Source organism: Echinops telfairi, unplaced genomic scaffold (genome assembly GCF_000313985.2).
Source record: "Echinops telfairi isolate 266 unplaced genomic scaffold, ASM31398v2 ScPeMD7_7469;HRSCAF=8507_1, whole genome shotgun sequence".
NCBI classification, from domain to species: domain Eukaryota; kingdom Metazoa; phylum Chordata; class Mammalia; order Afrosoricida; family Tenrecidae; genus Echinops; species Echinops telfairi.
The window spans coordinates 101,371,778-101,378,199 of NW_022111373.1; the positions used below are offsets into that span (position 1 = coordinate 101,371,778).

Consider the following 6,422-nt stretch of genomic DNA (forward strand, 5'->3'; position numbering starts at 1 on the left):
TGAAATATTGAAAGATTCTCTGGGCAAATTTTTAAAAATTGATAGAAGCAAAAAAATTGAAGAAATACACAAAGTCACTATATTAAAAATGATTTGTGGACATCCCATTTCAAGAGATAGCATATGGTCAAAAACTGATAGTACAAAAGGAAGACGTTGAAGCTGAGCTGAAGTCATTAGACAAACACACGTTTCCAGGAATTGACAGAATACCAACTGGAATGTTTCCATGAGCCGATGAAGCCCTGGAAGCACTCATTAATCTATGCCAAAAAGCTTGAAGACAGCTACCTGGCTAACTACCTGGAAGATATCCATATTTGTACCTATTCCATAGAAAAATGACAACACAGAATAGCAAATTATTGAACCATACATTAAAACCACGTGTAAGTAAAATTTTCTGAAGATCATTCAACAAGGTTATAGCAGTACCTCGACAGGAAGCTGCCGGAGCTTCCATCCAGGTTCCCAAAGGGACATGGGACAGGGAGAACATTGTTGATGGCAGATAGATCTTGGCTGAAGGAAAAGATGTTTAATTGTGCTGAATAGACTGAACAAAGACATTCAACTCTGTGGGTCATAACAGACTATGGGTAGCCTTGAGAAGAATGGTAATTCTTGAACTCTTCCTTGTGCTCTGCGGAACCTCTACATAGATCAAGAGTCAGTCTCAGACTAGACAAGAGGAAACTGCATGGTTTAAAATCAGGAACTGAGTGTGTCAGGATTGTACAACACATGGAGGCATATTGAGTTCAATGCCTCAAACAATACAGCTCCTTCCACTGTTCCAAGAATATTTTCTTTCATTTCATTGTCTAAAGGACTTCTTCATTGAAGCATTTTTCCCTGACATTCAACTTATTTTTTGCTCAATTTCACGTCATTGTTTTCATACCTATTTCACATTCTTAAACCTCCTTCTCTTTTATTCCATCTGTATGCTGACCAAATAATCAGAGAAGCTGAACTATATAAAGAAGAGAGCTGCATCAAGATTGAAGGTAGGCTTATGAATAGCCTGTGATATGCAGATGACACCACCATGCTTGCTCAATGTGAGGAGGGGCTGAATCACTTGCATATGAAGATCAAGGATTGCAGCCTTTATATGATTTACAACTCAAAGCAATGAGACCAAAATTCTCACAACTGGACCAATACATATCATCATAAACAGAGAGAACATTCCAATTTTTAAAGAGTTTTACCTTAACTTGCTTTGATTCACAATCAATGCTCATAGAAGCAACAGTCAAGCGTTCAAACCACACATTGAATTGGGTATTGTGCACCAAACCTCTTTACAGAATTGAAAAGCAAGTAGATTACTCTGAGGTCTAAGCTGTGTCTGATCCAAGTCTTGGTATTTTCATTTACCCCATATGCATACGAAACCTGGACACTGAATAAGGAAGACCAAAGAAGACCTGGTTCATTTGAATTTTGGTGCAGGTGAAGCATGTGGAGAGGAAGAGATAGCACAAGAAAGCTCCCTTGAATGTGTATGGAGGCTTCTTCTCATGTGTTTTGGACATATTATGAGGAGGCCTAATCACTGGAAAAGGACATCATGCTCAGTAAAGTTGAAGGTCAGTGAAAAAGTGGAAGACGGGCTGGTGAAGTGGCTGCATCCATGGGCTCAAACAGAAGAACAACGATAGGATTAGCACAGGACCTGACAGTGATTCATTCTGCTGTGCCTCTGGTCACTATGCATAGGTACCAACTCTATGGGACTCTAACAATGACAATAATGCCTCCTAATTATAAATCGGGTAAAAGTGCTTGTGATAGAGGCAACAATAAAAAGGACGATGATCATAATTGAATCAAAAGTAGAAATAATAAAGTGCATGGAAAGAGGTTAAGCGGTATCCGTGATTGGAAAAACCATCACAGCATTAATCAAGGATAGCAAGTTTTAAGAAATTAAATGAGAATAATGGAGCATATGGAAACTCTGTCACAATGAAAGCTACGATTATTACCAAGCAACATAGTAGTTTCATTACTGAAATTGCATAGCCGTTGATAATTTGGTTAGATGATCACAATCGGTGCAATATGCTCATGATTCGTTCTTTAGAGGAAGCAAAGTCTCAAAGACCTTTCAATGGTTTAAAAGCTAAATGCCATGAGATGTAATCAATCACTTAATAGGAACCTTCTAATCATAATCTCATCTGCCATAATCTCTTTTGTAATGTGTTGTAAATTTTAGCATCTGTGCCTATGGTTATAATGTGATTTTGGAGGGATTTATCTGTTACAGGATTAAGGTGGAGGTATCTTTAGACTCTACAAGAAGATGTAACTTAAATTCATCATCCTTACTTCGATTTTCTTTCTTTCTTTTTACACCATTTTATTGGGAGTTAATTCAGATATGAAATAATTCCATAGTTCAATCACCTCAAGCAGTATTGTACAATTGCTACCACAATCAGTTTAAAAAAAGTTTCCTCCTAAATTCCTTGACATCAGTTTACTTTTACCCCCACCTCCCCCTACCACCACTGCCCCCACAAGAAACCCTTATTCTACTTGATGCCCTACAAGTTCATCAATCCTTTTAGGTGTATGGTCTGCTTAAAATTAAAAACCACATACTTACCTGGCGGGGAGATACCTTGATCATGAAGGTAGTTTTCCCAGAGTGAGGCTCATCTATTGCACTCCAGGTGTGCTAACCCCTGCGATTTCACTAAATGTAGAAAACTCAACTGCATAATTTATGGCACCGGGGGACTGCGTCCCTGCTTTCCCCTGCATTTAGAAAATAAAAATAAAAATCACACCTCATCAAAATCTTCCGTTTTTGATGACCTCCATTTCCTGACTGTGTTGGTAGAAGCGAGAAGTCATGCTTTGACTTTTTGACATATTTGATTTCTGACTCTAAACCTTGCATTTGTCATGCTTCTGCCTGACCTTCATATTTGGCACTTGACAGTTCCTGACACCATATGACTGGGCAGTACTACATCCTGTTGGGCATAGCATTGCTATGGGTCAGATCCAACTCCACAGCACCTAACAACAACAACAACAACCAGAACTACAACAGCACCAACACAACCATATGAGACAAATCCTTACAGTTTCCTGTGCTTCTGTGAGATGTGGTAGTGAATTGCAGGACTCGGGTAAAAGGAATAATACTGAAGGGAAGAGTCTGTTAAGATTGGAGCAGTACAACATCTTGGGGAAGTTGACCATTTGAGATATCTTGAATTTACAACACCTTGATTCCAAAACCCAGCTCACTTCCACGGATTCAATTCTGATTCATAGTAATTCTATAGGACAGGGTAAGACTGTTCCCATTGGTTAGTGGGAATGTAGCTCCTTATGGGAATAGACAGCCTTGTCTTTCTCCCGAAGAGGAGCTGCTGGTTTCAAATGTTTGATCCTGTGGCTAGCAGCCCCACTCATAACCATTACACAATGAGGGCTCCTTCTCCCTTGGCTACTCTGGTCTTAATTCTTTTAAAATAAATAATTATCACACTGCAGCTAGGGAACAAAATAAAGACTTTGTTGCAATACCTTACAAGAATCAGCCATATAAGGTCATTATGACAGCATATACCAAAGGACACATTTCAGAAGGGTTAGAAAAGAAGGAGGGGTGAGAACAGGAAACAGGGAAGAGATGGGGTATATGATACTACATTGAGGGTATGCAAAGGGTGAGATTTAAAAAATGCATAGGAATTGTTGAATATAAAACCGATGATCTGCTTTATAAAACCTTCAAATTCACACAATATATATATATATATATTAAAAAGATATGGCCTCAAGTAGTGTTTAAAAGTGAGAGCAAATTTTCAAAAATTTTAAGTGTAAGGTAAAGCATCAGGCATGGATTGTTGAAGAAGAAGGTGATTTACATGACCAACAATTTCAGGTATATGATACTGATTAATTTGGGAGGGAAATGTCAGAAAAGAAAAAAAAAGAAACTCTACCATTTTGAAAGAGGAAAAAAAGAAATGCACCCAGCATCAGGCATGAGGGCTGTTGTTGTTATGTGCCATCCAATTGGTCCTGACCCATAGCAGCCCCATACACAACATAACAAAACATTGCCTGGTCCTGCACTATATTGAAATTGTTCCTGTTTGAGCTCATTGTTACAGACACAGGGTTGCAATCCATATTGTTGAGGGCCTTCCTCTCTTTCATTGTCGCTCTAATTGACCTAGTATTATGACCTTCTGCAGGGATTAGTCTCTCCTGAAAACATGTCCTAAGTACTTGAGATGAAGTTTGCCCATCCTTCCTTCAAGGAGCACTCTTGTTGTATTTCTGAGACACACTTCTTTCTCCATTTAGTAGTACACTGTACTTTCAATATTCTGTGCCAGTACTACAATTCAAATTCATCCATTATTTTCTAGTCTTCCATATTAAATGTGCAGTTTTCCCATGCATATGAGACAATAAAATAGAATGGTCTGGGTCAAGAGTGTCTTAGTCCTCAAAGTAGCATCCTAGCTTTACAATACTCTAAGGAGGTTTTGTGTGGCAGATTTGCCCTATCCAGTGTGTCCTTGTAGGGTACCATGTGCCCAATCCAATGTGACTGCTGCTTCCACGAGCAATGTCTGTGGATCCTAGCAAAGACCAACTCCTTGACAACTTCACTATTTTCTCTGTTTTTCATGAGATTGCCTATTGGTACAGTTTTGAAGATTTTAGTGTTCTGTACCTAGAGTTGTAACCCATATTGAAAGCTACAATCTTTCATCTTCATCAGCAAGTATTTCAATTCCTCCTCACTTTCAGCATGGAAGGTTGTGTCATCTACATATTGCAAGTTGTTAATAAGTTTTCCTCCAATCCTGATGCGATTTTATTCTTCACAAAAGCCGGCTTCTCTTATGATTTGCTCAGCATATAGATTGAAAAGTATGGTGAGAGGATACAACTCTGATACACACCTTTCTGATTTTAAACCATGCAGTATCCCCCTTTCTATTTGCACAACTTCCTCTTGATCCATCTACCATTCCACATGAGCACGATGTGGTGTTCTCGATTTCCCATTCTTCTCAAGACTATCCATAGTTTGTTATGATCCATATGGTCAACTTCCTTGGCATAGCCAGTGTAACACAAGAAAACCTCTTTCTGGTATTCTCCATTTCAGCCAAGTTCTATCTGACATCAGTCATGTCCTCGTCTGAATCATGCCTGGACTTCTGTCATCTCCTTGTCAATTTATTGTTGCAACCCTTGTTGGATGATGATCAGCAACAATTTACTTATATGTCATGTCAAGGATATTGTCCTATAATTTGAGCAATCTGTTGGGTCACCTTTCCTTGGGTATAAACGTGGATATCTTCCAGTCAGTTGGCTAAGTAGCTCTCTTCAAATTTCTTGGCATAGACATGTAAGTACTTCCAGTGCTTTGTCAGCCTGTTGAAACATTTCAATTAATATTCCATCAATAATTGAAGCCTTTTTATGGCTCATACTTTCAGTGCAGTTTGAACTTATTCCTTTAGCACCACTGGTTCTTGCTCATATGCTGCATTCCTTAAATTGCTGCATATTGACCAGTTATTTTTTGTACACTGACTCTGTATTATTTTTATCTGCTTTTGATGCTTCCTTCATAATTCAATATTCAAGGCATGAAGCATAGGTCAAGATTATTGTTTTTGGGTAACACACTTGAAGAACAAACCTTTGCTTTGTATCACTCCCTAAATTTAAGAGTACTTCTCTGTATCTTTAAGCTATACTTTCCCAATATTGAGTTGGAAAATACAAAGACTTGGGTGGCAATTGCCATCTTTTAATACTGACTCTTAAGCTAATTTTTACTTGCCATTGAATATTATTGTTTGGTTATAGAAACATCTTTCAAGATTCTTCTAATGCATGACAAAGTATTGGCCATCCAAAGTTTAGATGATTGTCACCAAAGTTTAGATGATCTTCACTTCAGTGTAAAGACTGAATTTTTATTCTGCATCACTACATCAGTCAATGGATCAGCAGCTCACAGCCTCCTCTTTGGCATACTGGACAAAGGATTAGGGTGACCCACAATCACATAATGAGCTTAAGGGAGTGCTGGAAGAATTACAACATCTATGATGCCAACAAAAATCTTACTAACTCTAGGAGTATTGTGATGCAGTCAAATATGAAAGGAATGTGGAACAAACAATGTATACTTTTCAGGGCTTTATAATTGACAGGAATGACAAGAAAGTTGTGCTTGATATTGCCAATCAACTACAGCTAGATGGCAATAATTATTATATACATTTAACTGACACCGATGCTCAAGAGCTAACCACTGATGAGATGAAGACATTTAGGACTGGAATGGTACATGAAAGCTTTTAAGGAAGAAGACCTAAAATATCTCCACAATAAACTTTTTTTTG

At 38.2% G+C, this 6,422-nt stretch overlaps 1 non-coding gene across 1 annotated transcript; it reads left to right on the forward strand.

The window, feature by feature from the left end:
* Window positions 1-2,615: 2,615 nt before the first annotated feature.
* On the forward strand, window positions 2,616-2,778 carry LOC115873961. The gene has a single exon (XR_004048728.1). It is a non-coding gene; the product is annotated as a U1 spliceosomal RNA (small nuclear RNA).
* Window positions 2,779-6,422: the final 3,644 nt, after the last annotated feature.